This window comes from Myxocyprinus asiaticus, chromosome 26, assembly GCF_019703515.2.
Source record: "Myxocyprinus asiaticus isolate MX2 ecotype Aquarium Trade chromosome 26, UBuf_Myxa_2, whole genome shotgun sequence".
NCBI classification, from domain to species: Eukaryota; Metazoa; Chordata; class Actinopteri; order Cypriniformes; family Catostomidae; genus Myxocyprinus; species Myxocyprinus asiaticus.
Genome location: NC_059369.1, coordinates 13,870,616 through 13,893,786, shown reverse-complemented (window position 1 = coordinate 13,893,786; position 23,171 = coordinate 13,870,616). Strand labels below are relative to the sequence as shown.

General features: G+C 35.9%; 1 protein-coding gene across 6 annotated transcripts in view; it reads right to left on the bottom strand.

Annotated features, from left to right (window-relative positions):
* The window catches only part of LOC127416949 (xylosyl- and glucuronyltransferase LARGE2s), a 192,517-nt gene that overhangs the window by 36,566 nt on the left and 132,780 nt on the right, over positions 1–23,171 (bottom strand). The window contains exon 1 of one of the 6 annotated variants that reach the window (XM_051656573.1): positions 7,305–7,450. The exons of 4 other annotated variants lie outside the window; for them this stretch is intronic. The gene's annotated coding sequence lies outside the window, so the exon portion shown is untranslated. Of the gene's footprint in view, positions 1–7,304; positions 7,451–23,171 lie in introns of those variants that run through there. One more of the 6 variants, XM_051656576.1, reaches the window with a different exon arrangement.

The window sequence follows — 23,171 nt, the reverse complement described above, 5'->3', positions numbered from 1 at the left end:
AATCAAACGCTTTCGTAAATAATTTGTTTATTCATGGTTTTAACTTTAGTGGTGCAACACATTAATATTTATTAGTGAGTACTGTAAGTTGCAACTTAATAACCATTTACACTACATACAGGCTAAGGGCTAAATTGTTACGTACATACAACTGGTGCAAATGACCCGCAAGGGAAAACTCAAGGAAAATTTCACCACTGTACACTAGTGCAAGACCCAAGGTTGCTCCATGGGGATTGTTCTGGCAATAAATGTACTGTAAGCCACTTTAGATAAAAACTTCTGCTACATGACTACTTACTTAGAAGAATATTTAACATATTTATCTGCAGCTTTATCATGCTTATGTTCTACTGCAGTGCAGCACAGGTGGATAAGACCAGAGTCCCACTGCATCTGTCAGTCACAGTTTAATAATGTCTTTAAAATTGAATTAAATCACCTCTGTGCAGAGAAAGCAGAGCTACGGCAGTGTAGCCCTTTTAAATGAAGGACTTTGTAACTGTGAACATAATCAAGGACACTATCTCTGATTAAAGCACAATCACTTCAACGCATGTTTGCAGTGCACATACACACATACTGTACATACACTGCCTTTTTACTGGCAGTTCTGAATTTCTAGGGTCTGACTAAGAAGCACTACTCACACTTAGGACTTCACAGATCACAACTGAGACTGCAAAGCACCCTGATTAGCAGGGTTTCTATCCACATTTTTTTATGCGCTTTATGGGATATTGCAAATCCACATGCTCTAAATCGAGACTCTTTTATTAATATAAAAGAGTCACAGTGGTAACAATTTATCAGGAAGTGACGATTTTGTTCTTTTGAACACATGGGATGGAAACACGTCTTTATTCGCACATTGTTTTTGCAATACTATGGTTTTTTGCTGAAATTAAATTTGCAACTTGGATGGAAACACAGAAATATGATGATGACTAAAGTCTTTTCCTTCCATCTACCTTTCAGACTGAAATTATGTTCCAAACCCTATTACTGTAAGTTACCCATAGGTCTTTTAAGGCATAATCTAAGGACGCATCAAATGTATCCTTCATGCATTAGGCAATTTCAGAATGCATTGCGACAGACGATTTAAGTGAAATGTTTCCAATATACGATAACACTTTACAATAAGGTTCCATTTGTTAACATTAGTTAACAACATTAATTCTTTTACAGTTTTTATTAATTTTGGTTAAAGTTAATTTCAACATATACTAATAAATGTTTTAAATCAAAAGTTGTATTTGGTAACATTAGTTAATGTACTATGAACTAACATGAACTACCAATGAACAATTGTATTTTTATTAACTAAGAACTACCAATGAACAATTTAATTTTTATGAACTAACATTAACAAAGATTAATAAATGTTGTAAAAAATATATTGGTCATTGTTTATTCAGGATGCCTAATGCATTAACTAATGTTAAAGAATGGAACCTTACTGTAAAGTGTTACCCTATATACTGTACTTCTAGCTAAATCAAAGAAAGAACAGGTGGGACACAATTCTGAACAAAATCTGGCCAAAAAGAATATGTCTTTTAGTTTGCTGCAGTGGTTCGAAACAGCTTGTCAGGGCAATGTTTCAGAAAGACTTCGTACCGGCTGTTAAAAACCTCGTTACTGCCACTGGTCCATGTAATCGGTGGGTGTAACCCGGTGCTCCACCTACTTTGACGGCAAATTTTTCTTTTGTGTGCCACATATATTTTTGTAGCTACTTAGAGTATTGTGTTATTAGCTTAGCAGCATGCTAAGTTTGTTGTGTGCTTTGCACAAGGAGCACTATTTGTGTAATGTGCCTATATTGAGACCATTCCAAATCAGTCACTTGTGAGGTTCCTTGATGGTTATGTGAGACCAATAGAAGAAAATTATTTGAATCCTCCCTCTCTTTGAGCACAAACACACAGATCTGTTGGATGCCAGCTTAGCATCAACAACACCACTGAACTACTAACCAACTGTCTGATCATTATCGCCTCAAACTAACTACAGAAAATCTCTAGGCATGTGTGATCTTCAAAGGTTTGAAAAGTGGAATTACACAGACCCAGGTTTGAAATGTCCCATTCCATCTTTAAGCCACCGGAGGAGAACTAACAGACATTAATAACTTTTCTCGCTTTGCAGCAAGGGATCATGGGATATCTCTCATAAAGACTCAGTGTGTGAGTCTGTCCTTGCATCTGACATTCTGTGCATTAGGGGGGCTAATCTTCAACAACACTGCTCTCTCCCACCCTCGCCCAATCCCTCTCTTTCCACTTAATATCTCCTCACATGCTATAGTTGTCCCTTTGAGGCTTAAAACCTGGCTAATCTTTCTCTCTTCCCAGCCAGGAAACCAAATCAGCTTCTATCTCTCAGTGTCTTATAGACCTCAAAAAACTACAAAGCCTCAATCTCAAAGTTTGTAAGTGAGCGTGAGAGAGAGATAAAGATTAAAGATAGAGACAGAGAGATACGTAGATAAACAATGAGATAGAGAGAACTGCCAACCATAAGACAACCAGCACTTTAAAAAGAGTTACACTTCAGTTGGGTGTTGCTGAAGGCACTAGATGTAGAGAAAATGCTTCAAAACTTATGAATCCTTATGTCCCCCCAAGATATCTGGAATTAAATTGGTGGCTCACCAGCCACTTTCATTGTGATTTTATTATCAACTCTCATTTCACAAAATAATGTTTATTTATCAAAAGAAGCAAGCATTCCATTTACAATATAGGCTCAGCATTGCAAAGAAAAATGCGTATCCATTTAAAACACAGGAACAGAAAAGGATACTTTCACCCTCGGCTTTTAACACCCAATCTACAACGGAAGTGAACTAAGTTGCTGAATATGCATTGATATGTGCTGCAGACATTAATGTGCTCATGGTCATTATCATGGGCTGTATTTTCGTGAGTGCGCAAAGTGCAGTGCTACACGTTGCAGTTTATCCAATTTTCAGGACAGCACTAATTCTAAGTGCAATTTTGTGCCAGCGCAAAGCACAAGTGGGTGTGGGTGGGAGTGTTTGTGGTATCTGTGGGTGTTTGCGCACAAACTGTGGGAGTATTGTGTGTTCAAAATTTTCCTGAGAAATACGTAATCGCGCTAAGCCTGTTTTCAGCACTAAGTCTTAATTCAGTTCCTACATATGCAGTATGGAGATTCCACCAGCTGGTGGAAATAAAGTTCATGTTCAAACTCTGAAAATATAGTGGAACATCAAATTATTTCACTAACAATCACAGTTGTAGCCATTTTATGAAACAAAAATGTTTTTGATTTGTAAAAAAATGTTTTATAGGTCATGTTTTATTTTTCACTTATTATTATTATGTTATTATTATAATTGTATTTTTGATCTAATTTGTATTAGTAATTTCCCACCTACAAAAGGTGCTGGTGGAAGAAGTTTCATATGAATTTCATATGATTTATATTCCTCTTTGTAATTTTAATATTATCTTCGTTTTATTTGAAGAAAATTTTTAATTTTGAACATTTTTGGTTCCATTTTTTCGTGTTTTAATAAATGAATACAATTTTTCAAAATCAAAATTGACCGGAAGAAGTGAAGTGTGTACCGATATAATCACTTTTAATACTAGCCATGAATTGTGTGTCAGTAGATGAACATTTTTACTTACATTCTCCATAATCTAACGGAGCATAAAACTAAGTCCTGATGAGAATCACATGTTCTACGCATATAAAAGGAGCGTGTCACTGTCATAGAAATATGTTTGACATTCAACAAGGATGCAGTTGATGCACAAAAGTACGTAAGTCCATTTTTCTATTCTTCTAATTCATTGCATACAGTCCATTACACTACAAACTTCTTATGAATGTGCTGTCTTTGTTTATATTGTTGGTTCTTGAGGGAATGGGCTATATAATAGGATGCAGATGCTGCAATGACCGGAAAAGAACCTCAGAATTAAATTGCACATGACCCAGTCCATTAGCGCATTGTGCGCGCGATTTTGCCAAACCCACTTGCACCTACACTTAGCGCATACTTGCATGAAAATACCAAAACTTTATGGCCATGCCCAATGACTTTGTGCTTATGACTTGAAACATAGTGCTGCGCTTAGTGCTAATGCTCTTAAAATAGGGCCCACTAACCATAATAGTTCCCCAAAACTACACTACAGTTTTGTTGATTAATGGGAGCGATCTAGTGTTGTCACATTGTGACTTTGACAGGTTTTGATGTGAAAACTATGATTACCTAATGAACGACTATGCTGGTGCACTCAGGCTGGCCATTTATAACAGTGATCATTTACGTACACAAACTTCTTATGAATGTGCATATACAAAGTCATATACAAGTCATAAAGGTACAACCAAAACAGCCTTTTTACATTCTATAGGTCATGCAGAGAGGGTATTACAGCTTTATTTTCTGTTACAGCATAATTTCCTGTACAGCTGCTTTGAAATGACATCTATTGTTAAAAGTGCTATACAAATAAAAATGACCTGATTTGGGGTGGAAAATGTTAATGCAGAATCAAATGATGACAATTTTAATTGGTGCAAGAAGCTTTTATTACATTATAAGTGGGCTTGGGAAAAGTGGGAACACCAAAGCTATACAGCCCCATATAAACACTGACTCATATGAAAGGTTAAGAAGCTGCATTTTCTTGCAAAATCAAGTTATCAGTGATGTGTAGAGAGTAGGTCATTTGTGAAATATATGTTAAGGAAACTTAACGTTTGGTGCATGAGCACAGGCAGTTTATGATGAATCAATGATCATCTCCAATGTTCCCTCTAATTTTTGTTCTTGCTAAGCAAAATCTTTCTATTTGGCAAACCCGTTCACAGTGTTCACTGTACCATCTTCTTGCCATGGAATTCTATAAAAAAATACAATAAAAAAAGAATCACATTTTGGTAGACCCCCAAAGGTCATTTTTACATAAACTTTTATATTAAATATTTAGTCTAAATGTGCCAGGATTTATTTAATATTAGTAAGCTATTTATTGCTGAGGCAAACATCACTATTACTACTGCTAATACTAAGGGTTAGCACCATTTGTGCTTAGGACATAAGTGCTATCTCAAATCATGTGGTTTGTTGAGGAGTGGCGTGTTATTACTTTTCTAATCGATTGAACTAGCGATGTTCACCTGGCGGACATTAAAGCAGGCAAAAAAAAATCACCGTGGCAACCACCCACAACTCCCTAGCATCGTGGTGGTGAGTTTTGCAAGGGCAAGCAGAACCACTAAATAACCAATCTAAGTAAGCAAACTAAAATAAGCAATCTAGTTATTGTTGCAATTTTGCTTCGTAGTGCTATAAAATTGACATCTCTTTGCTGTAGGATGTGGCCCTTGTCTCACAAATTAACAGCGCTGTGATTTTCTCACAGCTTTAGTTCCATACTGGAAATAAATGGACATGCAGATTGACTCCAAGTGAAATTATGACCATTCATTTATTTCTAAGTCAAAAATTCGCTAGTTTCTTTTTTTACATTCTGCACAGATTTTTCTTGGTCTACATATGCACAAAAGGGAACACTGCGAAGCATTTATAAGCACACAGCTTGTTGGTGCAGCTATCCTTATGAAGACTCTCCATAGACATAATGATTTTTATACTGTATGAACTATAGATTCTATCCCCTAACCCTACCCCTACCCCTACATCTAACCCTCACAAAAAACGTTCTGCATTTTTACATTTTCAAAAAAACATAGTTTAGTATGTTTTTTAAGCAATTTGAATTATGGGGACACTAGAAATGTCCTCATAAACCACATTTATAGCATAATACCCTTGTCACTACCAGTTTGTAACCTAAAACAAATGTCCTTGTAAACCACCCAAACCCACCCAAACCCACCCACACACACACACACACACACATACACACACATACACACACACACACACAAATACTTGAACATGTTTTAATTTACTGAGTTCAAAGTCATTTTCATATTTATTATGGGGTTTAAATTATACAAATCTGTCAATAAAAAGTAATTAAAAGCTGAAATTCTTGAAAAAAGAAATGTTGGCAAGAGTAGTGCACAATAATCTTTTATAATTAATTAAAAAACAAAGCAGTGAAACAGTTTTAGGTTGTAGGTTGCCATTTTGTTGTCATGTAAAAAATAAAAATAAAAATAAAAATAAAAAGATGAAAAAACAGAGGACCCAAAGGACTTAAATTAAGTAACCCCAGGAAAACTTCTCGATATTATTGACAAATATTTTTTATATTGGAAAATTAATGAGTTAGTTTTGTACACTCATGTATTGAAGGTGCAAGGAAAGTATTTTAATACATTTAATACTTAATGGTTACACCACATGACTTTATAAAGTCATTAGAAAATGATATGTTTTTCAGAAATTAATGAAGCCAACATGGACACAAAGATTACATTTCTATGAACTTAACACGTTTTTTAACTAGTTTTCTAAAAGAGTTCTCTCTTCTTCTTCTTTTTTTTTTTTTTTGCATTAAAATCTCTGTTCACCATATTAAGGAATTACTCACCTTAAAGCTCGTTTTTAAGTAAAACAGTGAGATTACACATGACAAAAGACTACTGAGCTAATGATAATTAAAATGTAAATTATTAAACCATTGTTTAGAACATTACCATTCATATGCTTACACAGGCTGCCTTTCATATGCATACACAGGATGCCTGTGTTAAAGATTACTCTGCTTTCTTCACCCAGACATCACACAAACACTTAGTCTAAATGGGGGCACACCACAGACTTCTGTTTTATTCAAAGATTATTATAATTATTGTAAAAATGCAAAAGTTGCAAACAATGCAAAAGTTCTTTATGAGGGTTATGGGTAGTTGTTGTACAACCAAACATTATTTACTTAACAAATACATTTGACCTTTGAGGAGGTTCTGTAAGATCTAGCTAACTTATGGCAACAATACTGTCCCCAAAGTTTAGCTGAGTAACCCCTCTGATCCCCCCTCCTATCTCGCCTCCATAGTACCTCACCTCAGCAAACATACGCACCCATTAGCCTGCAAACACACACACACACCTTTGCCCATGTCATAGCTGCAAAATGTTATACAGCCATTCAATCTGTGTACCACAAACAGCACTGCAACTTTTACAAAGTGGAGAGAATAAAAGAAAAAGTGGGACAACATCTAATCCTACAAAAGCTGATCATGAGTCATATCACCCGGGAGAAAAACAAAGCAAAAGAAAAGAGCCACATACACAATGCCTGTATTCACAGCTGAAAGAACACACTTATCTTCACCTTTGCTCTGCGCCAAGGCCAGGTCTCCCTCTCTTTCACTTTCTCCTCTTCTGACCAACAGCTTGATTGCACTTGATGGCAATTTGACAGTTGAATGAAACCACAGCGCCCGACATGCACAGATTTTTGGATGATGTGAATTGCTAGTGGCAAATTTTGAACCTTCCTACCTGTGTTGGTTTGTGTGTGTCTGAAGGAGAATTAACCCCGCCTTCTTTCTCTCCACCTCTCTCCTAGCGTGCCACGGCAGGTTTGCCTCTCGCATTCGGATCAAAGGCACCTCTCAACCTCCCTCTTTAAGTCTGTCATCTTCTAATCTGCCTTTAGGCTCTAAAGTATATTGTAATTGCTTTTAAAGTTGCTTCAATGCTGCTGACTTTGGCATGACAGTGAAACCTTGGCTCAGAAGCTCTGCTACACCTGATTTACTCAATGCCCTGATCCTACTTTGACTTATTCACTCTGTCTCCTCCTATGTTCCGCCCTCTCTTCCTTTCTTGAGAAATGACTGGCATGTACTTGGGAGAAAAGGGGGTTGGGGGGGAAGGGTGTCACCTTCCAAATAACTTGATGCATGACAAAAGATGGGGTGTGCAGGAATGCAGGGGTCTGGGAAGCTCTGCCTCTCCACTGGCCAACAACATGATCCAGCAGCACATATAGTCACATACACAAGCGCGTGCACGTGCACACATGCGCTCACAGACAGTAGCCTGAGACAATGTAAGCAAGTGTAATCAAGCATTCTTTTCAGACAATGAAACGGCTTGCTTTGTAATTTAGATTTCAACAGGCCCTCGTTATGAGCTCATATCACAGTGTTGAGCGGCACACCAGACAGTCTGGAGAGCTTTTTAATGAAACACACTGTCTACACTGTATTCTGTCCCTGATTCAACATTACTGAGAGCATCCCCAATTTCCAATATTTTTACAATTAGCAAGTAGAGTTGAGGGGCGAATCTAAGCTGTAAGGGTTAAAAACGAATTGAATCCATATTAGAGATAACATGAAATCAGTATTTACCCTATTTATTGTCTTATCCCATTTAATCCCAGCTGTAACATTTGTGACCGAAATTTTATCTGAAATTGGAAGGGTCTAAAAAGAGTGGTTGATGTATATAACAGTTAAGTTGTGAACCACACTGCTGATTTCACATTAACATTTTTAAATAGGAGATGAAAATAGTCACACAACCAGAGCCATTTACTACTTCCATTTTGCCCCTCTGAAAGATAATGTCTGTGTCAAAGCTCCTTAAATGGAAGCAATAATTAAAACCTGTTGAAATAAATGTATAACTACCACATTTGGTACATACAGTATACGGTATATGTTTAAAGGGTTTAGATTGTTCTGACTCATTTAAATCATGCACACAGGACAAGTGAAAATGTGGTCGCAACTGTGACCAGTGGGAAAACACAGAGCCAAATTGTTTAATAGTTAACTAGTTGAGTCCTATTATAAATTTGTAGATAGCAGAGGTATTGTTTAGTGATAGACCGATATATTGTTCAGGCCATTTAATTGGCCATTTTTTTTTTTTAAATTTTGGGGCCATTTTGCGATTATCTGACAATAACCATGTTCACGTAACTTTCCCTTGTGTCGGTTCTAAAATCTACAAATAGATTTGTTATTGAATAGTTAACATTTTCTGTTTTTAAGGTTTTTATTTTCAAGTTTCAAGCAAATTTGAGTAAATATTGTATAAAATACGTGTTCGTTTCACTTAAAAAAATGTTTGTGTATATACAGTATGAGTTGCTGCTATCCTGCTCTCTAAAACCTATATCTGCATACCACTAGTAATGTTACAATACATGAAACAAAGTAAAATTAAAATGAAATGTGCTTTTATTATTGGTTTATCATTGCCCTTTTCTTCATACTTGCCTGTTAGTTAAAATATATATATATTTTTTAACTTTATTAACATAATAAAGTTACCAACCATTTACAATTGTGACCAAGAATAAAGCACATACTTTTTTTTCCTTTTCTTTTTTTCTATGAAAAAGCATTCAGTTTGTTTCATTGGGCTAAGTACAATACACATACCCACTTAGATTAGGAAAATGTAGGATTAAATGGGTTAATAAAAAAATATTAGCCAATAATAACAATCAAATCCGAACTGAAAAATCCTTTAAATTCAGTGTTAAATTTTGTACAGCTTATATGCAATCATTAAAGGTGAAGTGTGAAATTTGGGTAGATTTGCCCTAAAAAGGTAAGCAATGTGTAACATTATTTTTGACACTAGTGGTGCACATCTGTATTAGGTTAGCTCGTCGATTTAACATGATACTTTGGTGCAATTATATATAAAATACCTTGCTAAAAAAAATTACGCAATTAATCATGCCCCCCTGACGCGTACATAAATTCCGTTATCAAAGTAAAGATTTTCTACCATATGAGCAATTCAAGCTTGAAATACATCTTGAAGTACATTTGCAGTGCAGCCACAGAATGAGAACTGCTCAAAGTTTACACTACTTTTAACTTTGACACAGCGTCCTATAAATGTGGCGTTTGTGATGTTGAAAACCAGTGAGAAGCTCCATAGGTATCCGTTTGAGGCACACACATGTACATAGAGTGAAAATTAAAAATAGCACAGAGGGAACACAAGAACACATACTGTGAGAAATAGACACACTGACGAACTCAATGCAAAACAGATTGCTGTCAACTGTACGGTAGTCTTGTTCAGTGATGTGAGAATAAAACAAACAATACATTGAGTTCTTAAGACACTTTTTGCATCGTCTAATCAATGCTTTATTCATCTGCCATATGAATGCAAATTATTTCAATTTGAATTTCAATCCATATATTATATTTATACATTTTTCAATTATTATGCATTATTTATATGAATTATCTTTTGCGGACCCAAATTCTCACAAATTAGCTCAATGAATGAGTCCACTCGGGCCTACTGGGAGATGTGGAAATGTTCAAGGGAAAAAAATGAGGAAAAATGGTGCAAGATGGAATTTTATTTACAGAGTGCTAATGCAAAATGTGAAGTAATATTTACAACAAATGCAGACCAAAAACCCAAAGTACCCCCCCCCCCCCACAAAAAAAGGCAAATAGGTATCCACACTATACACTCTTTGAAGTTGCTCATGGCACTACTACTACTACCCACCTGGCTCACTCAAAAAGCCCCTATACTGAGTCTGGGCTCCCCTCTTATAGCCCCAGACTCCTCCCCTTCAGGAGCATACCACTGATCAGGTAAGTATCAATCACCTCAAGTACTGCATATACTTATTTAGAAACACAGAAACAATAAACTTCACATTTCCTCGTTATCAGATCAAATGCTGACATCAAACATAACAATAAACAATATACCTTTTTAACAAACCCCTAGTTGTTCAGGTATATTTTCCCCTTGTTCCCCTTTGGACAACACAGATGGTTTCCTTAGTTTCCGGCTGCACTGCGCCAGCGGGCCGCAGTTCAGTGCTGTCATAACCGTTCACCATTTGGATGCTCAGTTTGGCCAACGCAGCTCCGCAACACGACAGACCGACTATACCCACACAAGCCACAAAGACAAGACAATCACATCAAACAAGGCAACACATGTAAGTGTTATGTATCCGTGTATGTAAGACTGTAGGGAGGGGCATGTATGTGGGTGTAATGTCTTTGTGCTACCGGAATAGCGTGTGAACCCACTCCGACGATAGCGGAGATGGCGGAAGGGGGAAAAAATGGAGCGTGGCTGAGGTGAGTGTGTGTGTAAAGCCAGTGCTGCTGTCCCAACGGTGACGATCACTTTGTCACAGGTGGCCTTTCTCAGCAAATTATGATGTTTGTGATTATTTGCTATTAATTTGATTAATTAATTGGCTTGTCGTAATTAATTCAATTAGAAATGTATATAGATTGACAGCCCTAATCTCTCTCTATCTCTCTCCTTATATCTATGTACAGATATAAAACTATATAATAGGAATACACCGAAATGACACATTTGGCCGATACGATACTGATTTTAACAACAAAACTAAAGGTTGATACCGGTACCGATATATTGCCACGCCTTATTTTGTCATCAGATTACTGTTTTACTTAAGAATAATGCTTTAAAAACATACAAGGAGTTACAAAAGCTTTTCACTGTTCTAACAATACATAACTTCTATGGAAAATGGATTGGATCTGCTGAGCACATGACAGGCCAAAATTTTAAAGAGCGCCAACCCTTTAATGTGCCAACCCTTCTACATACTGTGGCTATTATTGTTTTTGGGTTGTATATTTAGATTCACAGTGTTTTTACAAAGTGTGTTACAAATTAATGATAAATAAACCATAGTTTTTTTCATATCAGTGATTTCAAACTTATAACCGATATACCGATGGTTTAAATTTGGTCAATATTTGGCCAATAAATATCGGCAGCTGTCACATTGGTGCATCCCTAATATATGTGATATCTAATATAGATATATATGGGTGTTTTTTTCTTTTCAACTTTGGGCAATTTGTGTGGTTGATTTTCACTATAATGTACAGATTTCAACTTTTTTTCCTTTGAACATCACATTAAAATTGACTTTTTCCAGGCCTTCATTATAGTCAACAAAAGTGTCAGTGAAGAGCATGCTTGAGATTAAATATTAGACAAGTGATGTTTGAAGAAAACAAAGAAAAGTCAAGGTCAATATCACTTGTGAGCAGAATATTTGTTTGGGCATCATTCCCAAACAAGCTGTAATTTTCCAAATTATACAAAAAGTGTAAAAATATGTGTTTTTATGATAAATAAAAATGTTTGCTATGAAATTAGTCTCAGCAAGAAAAAGGAGACAGACATTTCATAAAAAATAAATAAATAAATAATAATAATAATAATAATAATATATATATCAAATCAAATCAAATCAAATCACTTTATTGTCACACAGCCATATACACAAGTGCAATGGTGTGTGAAATTCTTGGGTGCAGTTCCGAGCAACATAGTAGTCATGACAGTGATGAGACATATACCAATTTACAATAACATCAAATTAACACAACACAATTTAAACGTCTGATATACACATAATTACACACAACAATATACAAATAATAACATACACTGTACAGTATACAATATGCACTATATAGATACACATTATTCAATAAAAATAAAAAATATATAAAAAAAGTATATATAGTAGTATATATAGAATGTACAGTAGGTTGTATTGTACTGTATTGACATTCAGGCTGTCGGTCTATAGTAAGTTGTTAAGAGAGAATATATATAATAATAATATAATTTATGACAGTCCGGTGTGAGATATAAGAGTAAGAGTAATAAAGTGCAGTGCTGATGTATTTGATCGTGGGAGATCAAGAGTTCAGAAGTCTGATCGCTTGGGGGAAGAAGCTATCATGAAGTCGGCTGGTGCGAGTCCTGATGCTGCGATACCACCTGCCTGATGGTAGCAGTGAGAACAGCCCATGGCTCGGGTGGCTGGAGTCTCTGATGATCCTCCGAGCTTTTTTCACGCACCGCCTTGTATATATTTCCTGGAGGGAGGGAAGCTCACCTCCGATGATGTGTCTGGCAGTTCGCACCACCCTTTGCAGTGCTTTGCGGTTGTGGGCGGTGCTATTGCCGTACCAGGCGGAGATGCAGCCAGTCAGGATGCTCTCCACAGTGCAGGTGTAGAACCGTGTGAGGATGTGGCGGTTCATTCCAAACTTCCTCAGCCATCTCAGGAAGAAGAGGCGCTGATGAGCCTTCTTCACAACGACTTCAGTGTGGATGGACCATGTGAGTTCCTCAGTGATGTGGACACCCAGGAACTTGAAGCTGCTGACTCTCTCCACTGGTGCTCCATTGATGGTGATGGGGCTGTGTTCTCTGTCTTATCTTCTGAAGTCCACCACAAGTTCCTTTGTCTTACTGACATTGAGGGAGAGGTTGTGCTCCTGACACCAGTGTGTCAGAATGTGCACCTCCTCTCTGTAGGCTGTTTCATCATTGTCAGTGATCAGACCTACCACCGTCGTGTCATCAGCAAACTTAATGATGGCATTGGAGCTGTGTGTTGTCACACAGTCATGTGTGTACAGGGAATACAGGAGTGGGCTGAGAACACAGCCCTGTGGGGCTCCAGTGTTGAGGATCAGTGATGAGGAGATGTTGCTGCCTATTCTAACCACCTGGCGTCTGCTTGACAGGAAGTCCAGGATCCAGCTGCACAGCGAGCTGTTTAAGCCCAGAGCCCGGAGTTTCTCATCTAGCTTGGAGGGCACTATGGTGTTGAATGCTGAGCTGTAGTCTACAAACAGCATTCTCACATAAGTGTTCTTTTTTTCCAGGTGGGAGAGAGCAGTGTGTATTGTAGATGCAATGGCATCATCAGTGGAGCGGTTGTTGCGGTAAGCAAACATATATATATATATATATATATCATTTCCATCAGTGTAATTTTCACCACAAATTCTATTAAACACAATACAGAATTTGAGATGTGCTGTAAATTACATTGTAGTGGGAATTTTCTTAATTTTTTGAAAAAAAAAAGAAAGAAAGAAAAAAAAAATACAAAATGACAAATCTCCTGTGATGCATGACCATACAATGTTGGACACTGCTAGTAGATTAACAGTGAGAGTCTGTTAAAGAAGGAAAAAGAAAAAAAAAATCTGTTCTCTTAATACTAGTTCTGGCATCTGTCATTAAAAAACCCATATCTGTCAAACACTACTCAGAAATATGCCACATTTTTCAGGTTAAATACATTGCAAATGCTGTTTCCTGTTGTTTTTAAACCTGCAAAACTTCCTTGAAAATAAACCTTGCAATTCTGATGCACAAGCTTGTTTGCCCTTCCCATTTCACTCAGGATAAGATGTCAGTTAAATGAATGTTTGATAAGTTAACACCTCATGTTTTCTCCTCATTAAGGAGGTAAAGGTCACAAGAGAGGCCTGGTGGGGGAGGTGAGGGTAAACCAGGACACCATGAAGGGAGATAGGATAATCTATCACTCAGAGGGTGTCCCATGCATGGGGAGCGAGGGGGTGCAGCAACGGGGAGCATTGGGTTTCTCTAACAACTGTTTAAGCCACCCTGTATGTTTACACACCCTCTAACACACACACAACAGCACTTGGCTGCAACTGATGAAGCACAAGACCATGTACACAGTGGCTGTGTATCTTTTTATGGCCCCTTGCCTGCTATAGTGGTAAATCTCACAAAATAGTGGTAAATCTCACAAAAACATGGTCCAGGTCACATTTCACCCCAAAATTAAATGGAAAAAGAAAAGAAAATATTTTACACAAAGAAAATAAAACCTATTTTTCATCCATTAAGATTATTATTATTATTTTTATTTTTTTTTTGCATTGTGACATTATTTTAATGACAACTGAGGACACTTCCTCCCCATAGTCTCACTATACAAAGTATCAAGATACTTTTGAGGGTTATAGTTCTTACTATTTTCAATAAATAATCCTCAATATATTCCTATTATGGTAATACTTTACAATAAGGTTCCATCTGTTAACATTAGAAAATGCATTAAGCAACATGAATTAACAATAAACAATATATATATTTACAGCATTTATAACTCTTGGTAAATGTTTATGAAAACTTAGTTTATAAAAGTACAGTTGTTCATTGATTGTTCATATTAGTTCATAATGCAACTTACTGTATGTTAAAGTATTAAAACTTTAGCATTAATAGATGCTTTAAAAAATATTGTTCATTGTTAGTTCATGTTAACTAATGTAGTTAACTATAATGAATACATCCTTATTGTGGTGTTACTTTCATTACTGTATTAATTACTACAATGATCTTTATTAATAAAATCAGAATAAATATGGCAGTACAACACACATTACCAAGATACGTAAATGTTTTACTATTTAAATTATATATTATATTATATTATATTTATTATATTATAAAATAATACAATATTATTTTTTCATAATACATTAATGAAAATAATGATTTTTCTTAATTATATTAATGAGAATTGGGAGGAAAATTTGCTTAATTAATAAAATAATAATATTAATCCTAAAAAATAAATAAAAAACCCTATAAAAACAGGCTTAATTTTCTTGAAGCAAAATAACATATCTAAGTTATTTCTTTCTTTTGATTTTGGGATGAAAGATGACACAGACAGGTTTTGAGATATACACCTAAAGGAAATAGAACTAGGAAAAGCCAGATTCAAAGTTGTGCTACCCATGCAACATTTTGGAGCATGTGTGTTAACTGCTAGACTACGTCGACTGTGTCTAATTTTTGTGAAAAAAAAAAGAAATATTACAATTTCTGTGACAAATTTGCTGAAAAATAATGGTTTTATAAGCCCAGAGCTTAGCGTATAAGGACTAAGCTCCACTGTAGCTATTGTGCAAGGAGTAAACATTCAAAAGTCTGAAGAGTTTTCTCTGTTAAATCTTCCAAAATACAAAACTATGCCTGATTTATGTCAGAAGAATTTTCCCGCTACTTACAAGCCCACCCCCATCTTACTTTCTCTCTCTTCATCTGTTTCTCTCAGTCTCAAAATAGAGACACCAGCACATTTTATGACTCATGGAGTCATGTAGGAAATGATGTTAACAATGGCAACATGCAGTAAAAACACTCTGTAATCCTCCCCCCGAGTGTGAACACACAGTAAGCGCTATCACGACAGGGGGCTTTGACATGACCACTACAAGACAACAAGAAATGTACTACCCAGTCCAACACCAGAGGATTTGCAGGGGTCCAGAGGTCAAAAAGTCACCATAGCAATGGTGTGTCTGCATTTTCTGAACACTTTAAAAGCATTTCACCATGGTAAGTCTTTATTTCGGCAACAAATGAGATGTTCCAGATAACGGGACAGTTGACAACCCTAGTCTTGAGTCAACTCAAAAGGTTTTGAGTGTGTTTTCTCTTGCAGTGGTTTTGTATGATGGTTTTAAAATACCAAATTCAAAACCAATTTAAATGAGAATAACTGGTATATTTTATTTTGTTTTGTCCTCTAAACGAAAATTTAAATATCATCATATTTATGTTGTAGCTATTGGGTAACTACACTGTAAAAAAAAAAAAAAAAAAAATGAGTTTACAGTAAATTCCTGGCTACTAGTTGCAAGACTTACACAGACTTCACAGTATATTTTACAGTAGTATTTCAACAATTTATTTAAATTAAAAGACAACTGTATAATGTGACTTCACAGTGAACAGGACCAAGAAATTACTGTAATGTAACAGTGCTCTGTTGTTCTACAGTGTTTGTTAATTGTCACCATCATTGAGATTTGAATGCTGAGTGTTGAAATCTGTGCTTGCCTGTTTGACAACTTATGATAAAAAGTTAGTGAGCGATAAAACCAACCATATTATAGCCTAACTTTGCAAACATCCCTTTCTATTTGTTCTTTTAAAATGATTCTATTCCTTTACTTTTAATTCATCATACAGTGTTGACTTTACATCGTGGTCTGACTAAAAGTCCACCAATAAACGGACAAATTTTCTCCATGCATCACAGTACAATAACTTGTTTTCTTAAACAGAATTGAACCAGCTAGGAGAACATTTATTAGAACTTAACAAGAGAAGGTCCCATCCAAAGGGAACACTAAACATCCTAATGGTGACTTTAAACAAAACACAATTTTCCCATAATGCAGTGCGATATTTAAATTTCTTTTTTCACAGTAATTTGTTGTGTTGTGAAAATTACCTAGCTTGCATTGATTTTACAGTAAAATACTGAAAACAGTATTGTATTGTAAGAAATTACTGTTAAATCTTGTAAAATCCTGGCAGTTTTTTTACAATGTATATAATTAAGGATAATTTTAACCTTAATTAATAATAAATATAATAATGAATATTAAATAAATAACTGTGAAAACAACATGCCCCGCTATTGGTGAGGTGTTTAATAAACATATTTTTCCTGGGCAAAAACTGTGGAACTGTTCTATTTATGTATTTATTTACTTATTTTAAAGCCAAGATTTTAAGGTACAGTGGTGGCCAAAAATATTGGCACCCTTGGTAAATATGAGCAAAGAAGGCTTTGAAAAAAAATCTACATTGTTTATCCTTTTGATCTTTCATTCAAAAAATTACAAAAAACTAACATTTAATTTAAGTAAAACAATTGAAAGAGGGGAAATATCTAATTATTAAATAAATACTTTTCTCCAAAACACATTGGCCACAATTACTGTCACCCCTAGAAATTCTTATGAGTAAAATACATCTGAAGTATATTCCCATTCATATTTTACATTTTTTAGTGCACCTGGGTGACTAGGAACATTAAATTGTTCAGCCATGACTTCCTGTTTCACAGGGGTATAAATATGAGGTAACACACAGGACAAATTCCCTTAATCATCAATCACAGTGGGTTAGAATAAGAATGTAGTTCTGATGTGCAGCAAAAGGTTGTTGAGCTTCACAAAATGGGAATTGGATATAAGAAAATAGCCAAAGCATTGAAAATGCCCATTTCCAACATCAAGGCAATAATTAACAAGTTCCAATCAACTGAAGATCTTAAGAATCTGCCTGAAAAAGGATGTGTGTCTATATTGTCTCCATGCACAGTGAGGAGGATGTTCAAGTGGACAAAGAATCTCCAAGGATCACAGCTGGAGAATTGCAGAAAATTAGCTGGGTCTTGGGGTCAGAAAGTCTCAAAAAAAAAAAAAAAAAAAAAAAAAAAAAAAAAATATCAGACATCACCCACATCACCACAAGTTGTTTGGGAGGGTTTCAAGAAAAAAAAAACACCGCTGTTCACATCCAACAACCGTCTTTAGTTTGCCAGACACTACTGGAACTTCAAATGCGACAAGGTTCTATGGTCAGATGAAACAAAAAGATTTTTGGCAGCAAACAACAGAGATGGGTTTGGCGCACACATAGATGAAGTAGTACCCAATACCCACGGTTAAATGTGGTGCTGGATCTTTAATGTTGTGGGGCTGTTTTTCTGCCTGAGGTCCTGGACATCTTGTTTGGATACATGGCATCACGGACTCTATCAAATACCAACAGATAAAAAAATCAAATGTGGCTGCCTCTGCCAGAAAGCTTACAATGGGCCCTGGTTGGATATTCCAGCAGGACAATGATCCAAAACAAATGGTTCCAAATGGTTAACTGACCACAAAATCAAGGTTCTGCCATGGCCATCTCAGTCCCCTGACCTGAACCCCATAGAAAATATTTTTAAATAATTTTTGGCCACCACTGTATGTGTCCAAACAAAAGATAAACCCACCATGAGCAATATTGACTGGAGTGAGAAGTGTGACAACCAGTCCCAGTCTCCCCTATTGAGTGAGGACCAAGAAGTGCTGTTATGGGTGTGAATGAAAATGATCAATACCCACACTACACACATACATACACACACACGCTACACACATACAAAAAGCTGATAGAAAATGACAATTTATTTAGTTCTGACAAGTGTTGGATGAGAAGCAGGAAAAGGTTGGCTTTAGCAAACTTTAATAAGCGCTGTCTGGTTGGTCTGGGGTCACCCCTATCTCCGGCTTCAGACAGCTTTTCTAAATAGAGTTTCAACCCATCACAACGTCTGCTGATTGCATCCCGAACACTGACTGTATCTGAGACCTCAGACATGACTAAAATAACACAGACAGCATCTTACCTCTGCCTGCACTCTGCTGAGGGAACTTGTTCAGTTCGTCATAAACCCACACTTCCACACCAGACCCGGGAGTCTTATTATACTCTTAAATGAGATGAAAAGTCACATTAAGCAAACAGCATTTTTATGCCTCTAATGATAAGACTTGTGCAATATAAAGGAAAGATTGTCTTATTTATACCTTATTTATTTTTATTCATTTTTACTTAGATATTATTTTCTTGCTATGTTTTGCAATAGCTGTTATGTACAACCTCAGGTTGCATGAAGAAGAATGTTTAAAGTCTTCATAAAATGGCATTAACAACCCATCTCATGTCCGCAAGACTGTAAAAAGTGGCTGTTACATGCCTGAATATAGCCAGGTGGTTGGAAGGAAGGGCTTTGAAAAGTAAGAGCAAGAAATTACATTCTCATAAAAGATTACAAAGATTTTTTTTATTAATTGGAATAATATTAAATGATGAATCATGCACAATAAGACCAGGAACACGCATTGTGAAAGTAAATAGGGTCAATTTTGATTGGATTTTTAGCTTCATAATTTGTGTGGGGCAGAACTGTTCACTGTAACTGCAAGAGAGAATAACAGTATAATCTCCACAATTGATAAGGGGTTATGTCTCCCTTCAAGGTCTTCAAGGCCAGAAGAAACATTTAGCAAATCAGTAAATTTCCATCCCCTTTGTTTGGTATAAGAACACTTGCTAAATATGTGTTGGGTCAGAAAGAGCTTTGACAAAGACGCAACTTAGCATTGTTTCTTATCACCACTTTTGTCTTCTGCATCTGCTCTTGGCTGGTAGAGTCAACTTGACAACCGTGTTTCCTGACTTTGAATCAGGGGTTCTGTTAGCTGGAAAATACCGGTTTTTGAACGTTAAAATGTCCCAATGACACAATCCATTGAAAATATTAACATGAAACGTCAGCAACCCCTTAAGTTGATGCCATTAGTGTACAGCGTGACGCCATCCCGATAGACCTTATTCACAGTAGTGCCATCTTTGATTTTTAACGGGAATGAAAACGAGGCTGTGAGGGATAGACATACCATCTCCATCTCTACAATGGCACGCACGGTATAAAGCTGTAAAAAGCTCCTTGATCCCATCTGATTTTCCACAACTCATGTTTTGGTTTAAAGATATTTTTTCTACTGAATGTTTTTGGAAAGGTATTACTTCAATGTTTTCTCTGTAAAACAATCCAAAAACACTTTAAACAACAGTCCAAACCATTAAAGAGACTGTAAGTCTGTCCCTCACAGCATCGTTTTATTCGCCTCAAAAATGGAGCTTCTGTGAATAAGGTCTATGATGACAGCACTTCGGTGCCACGGAGGTTAAACTTTCCCAGCAGCTTGTAAAGTCCTAATATACAACTACAGCAGGTTGTATCCCGCACACTAGAAAAAGCAGCCTGAGTTATTCCTATCTCGCATACCTGCAGTGAGAAGCTTTTTACTTCAGAATTGCATTAAAACGACCATGCGTTGCTGTCTTTTGGAGAAGGACACCAGTTTTATGTGCATTTCAAGCTGTAGTGAAACGCTGCACACATTTGACTTCACATGAGCAGCAAAATGCTTCTGTGCTATTTAAAATTGGAGGAAAATAGTGATAAAAATAAAGAGAAAGAAATTAGCCAAGGTGAGAAATCATTTAATGATTTTTGTTATTTTAATGTCTTTGTGAACGAAAAGATGTGGCAAATTGCAGTTTAGCTTTTTGCTTTGCCCACTATTTTTGTTTCAAATTCGTTTGACTTGATTGTGTCATTATTATATTGCATACTATGCATACTATGCATTGTCCATGGCATTACAGAGCAAAATAAGCACTGAAATGAGATGACCAGATTCTTTCCAAATTTTTCGGTAAACTTTATAATTCTCTGACACTTTGGCCAGCACCAAGATCTCTTAGTGAAAAATCTGCTTTGAATATCAGACACAAATAGATTATTCCTGACAGAAAGATAGATCTGGTATCAAAAATTGAATAAAAACTGGAACTAACATATCTAAGTTATTGTCCCCTTATAAAGCTTCAGTGTAGTTAGTAACTTTTTGTTTGAAGCTTGAGATGTAGCTAACTACTTCAAAAAGAGTTCAAAATAGTTTTCCTTACACTGCTCTTAATAATTGCACTAATTACGCTAATTGAGAAGGAAGCTTTTTGAAAGGTTGACCGTGGTTACCAAACATGTTGCTCTGGAAAAGTAAGAGCAATCATTACAACTCAGCAGCTGTTTGGCTAGTGATTGTGCAGATGGAGTTGAAATGCACGGACGGGGTCTTTGTGTATGTGATTAATGAATCATTCCATGTAAGGAGTACCATTTGTGTCCACAACATTTGATAAAGTGCACTAAACGGAAAAAAAAAAAAGCTATCAAGTGTTCAAAAAGAGTAGTAAGCTTAAATATAATTAATCAAAATGAATTATTAACTAAATATTATTTTATGTGATGTACACACCATGTATTTTGTATAAACATATGCATTTTTATGTCTGTATAGCTTGTCATAGAAATTCTATTTTAAGTATCTGTAAATGTTGTATAAATGTCAAAACTTTTATCATGATAAAATGTGTATTGGTTTGGCAAATCACACAAGAGGAATCACATTTATATGAAAACAAAAAAATAAAATAGTATCATTCATCTGTGTCCCTGAATTTTGATTCATTTTTGAATAATTTTAAATGAATGACAATTCTATCATTTAAAGGTGTCATGCACTGAATTTTTATTTTATTTTATAATGTTCACTGAAGTCCACTTATAATGTTGTAAGACTTTTTCATCAAAAATAGTCATAATTTAGAAATAACTGTCCATTTTCTATCCTGTTTTTGGCCCTCTGATTAAAGCGCTCCATTTTCGGGTCGTGTCTCCTTTAAGACTTCAATGTAAACGACCACTGCTATGATTGGGTAACATCTTTGCAAATGAAATAAGTGTCAATGCCCCCCGCCTTTACACATCTGGAATTGTTTTGAAAAGTTTGGATGGTTAAAAATGGCAACCGGAGGAATTCAGCCATACATGTTTGAGCCAGAGTCTGATCCCGAATCTAAAGAAAATGAACCCCCTCCACAAACACCACGGTTACTGCAGTCTCTGACAGCGTGGTAAGTAATCACTCTAATCTATATTTATTCCTTGTCTATTTGTGTAATAGGTATTACTTTTTATTCTTGTTTAAAACAAAGACGCAACATAACGGTGTTTATCTTGTTACATAGTTGGGGCATTTTCCAACTGTGAAACATTTCTGTGTTTTACAAATGCTTTGTAACGCATGACAGTGTTAACTAAAGTTTAAATACTTGTGCTAGCACATTTATAATTGTCAAAGGATATACTTACAATGCAACATGTAAACGTATACAGGATAAAACTTACCGGTGTTTGTCGCATTGTCGTTCTTCATATATTCATCGTTCATCATATATTCAGTGTAGTGACAAACGCAAGAGATTGTCTAAACAGATTGCTATCAATACTCTACAGGTGCATCTGTGGCACTCTGAAAGCAATATTCAAGTAAAACAATGACAACATGCTACGGGCAATTATTATTTAAAGCTGGACGCAACAAGATACGAGAAACACGCATTAATACTACTACACATATTCGACTGAAATCACTAGGATCAAATCAAAAGAAAACTAAACAATATAAATCCAGCGAATAGTTTCTCATTAATAGTTCTAATATTAAACTTGGAAATTTTGGTGAAAATATTCAAATACTCAGTACATTTTTAATAGCCTGTAACATATGAAGCAATACAAATAACATGGATACTCACACTTGTCTGTTGCGACATTACTGTCGGGTCCAATATAGTTGGCACTGCATCAACTTTTAATTTAAGTCTCTCTGCAAATCCTGCATCGAATTGTGTCTTGTTTGAAAAAGAATCCACAATAAAATGAAGCGAACAAACAAACACTCTCTTACGCGATCCAGGACATCATTAAAAATAAACGTCAGCCACTCTTTCCTAATGTTAGGATCATTAGGAATCAAATGCAAAGAGTCTATTTTTCCACAACCTGGCACTGCACAAGGTTTTGAAAACTTTGCAGGCATCTTGATCCTCTTGCTGCGCCAATAATCCCTGTGTTTATCCCTGA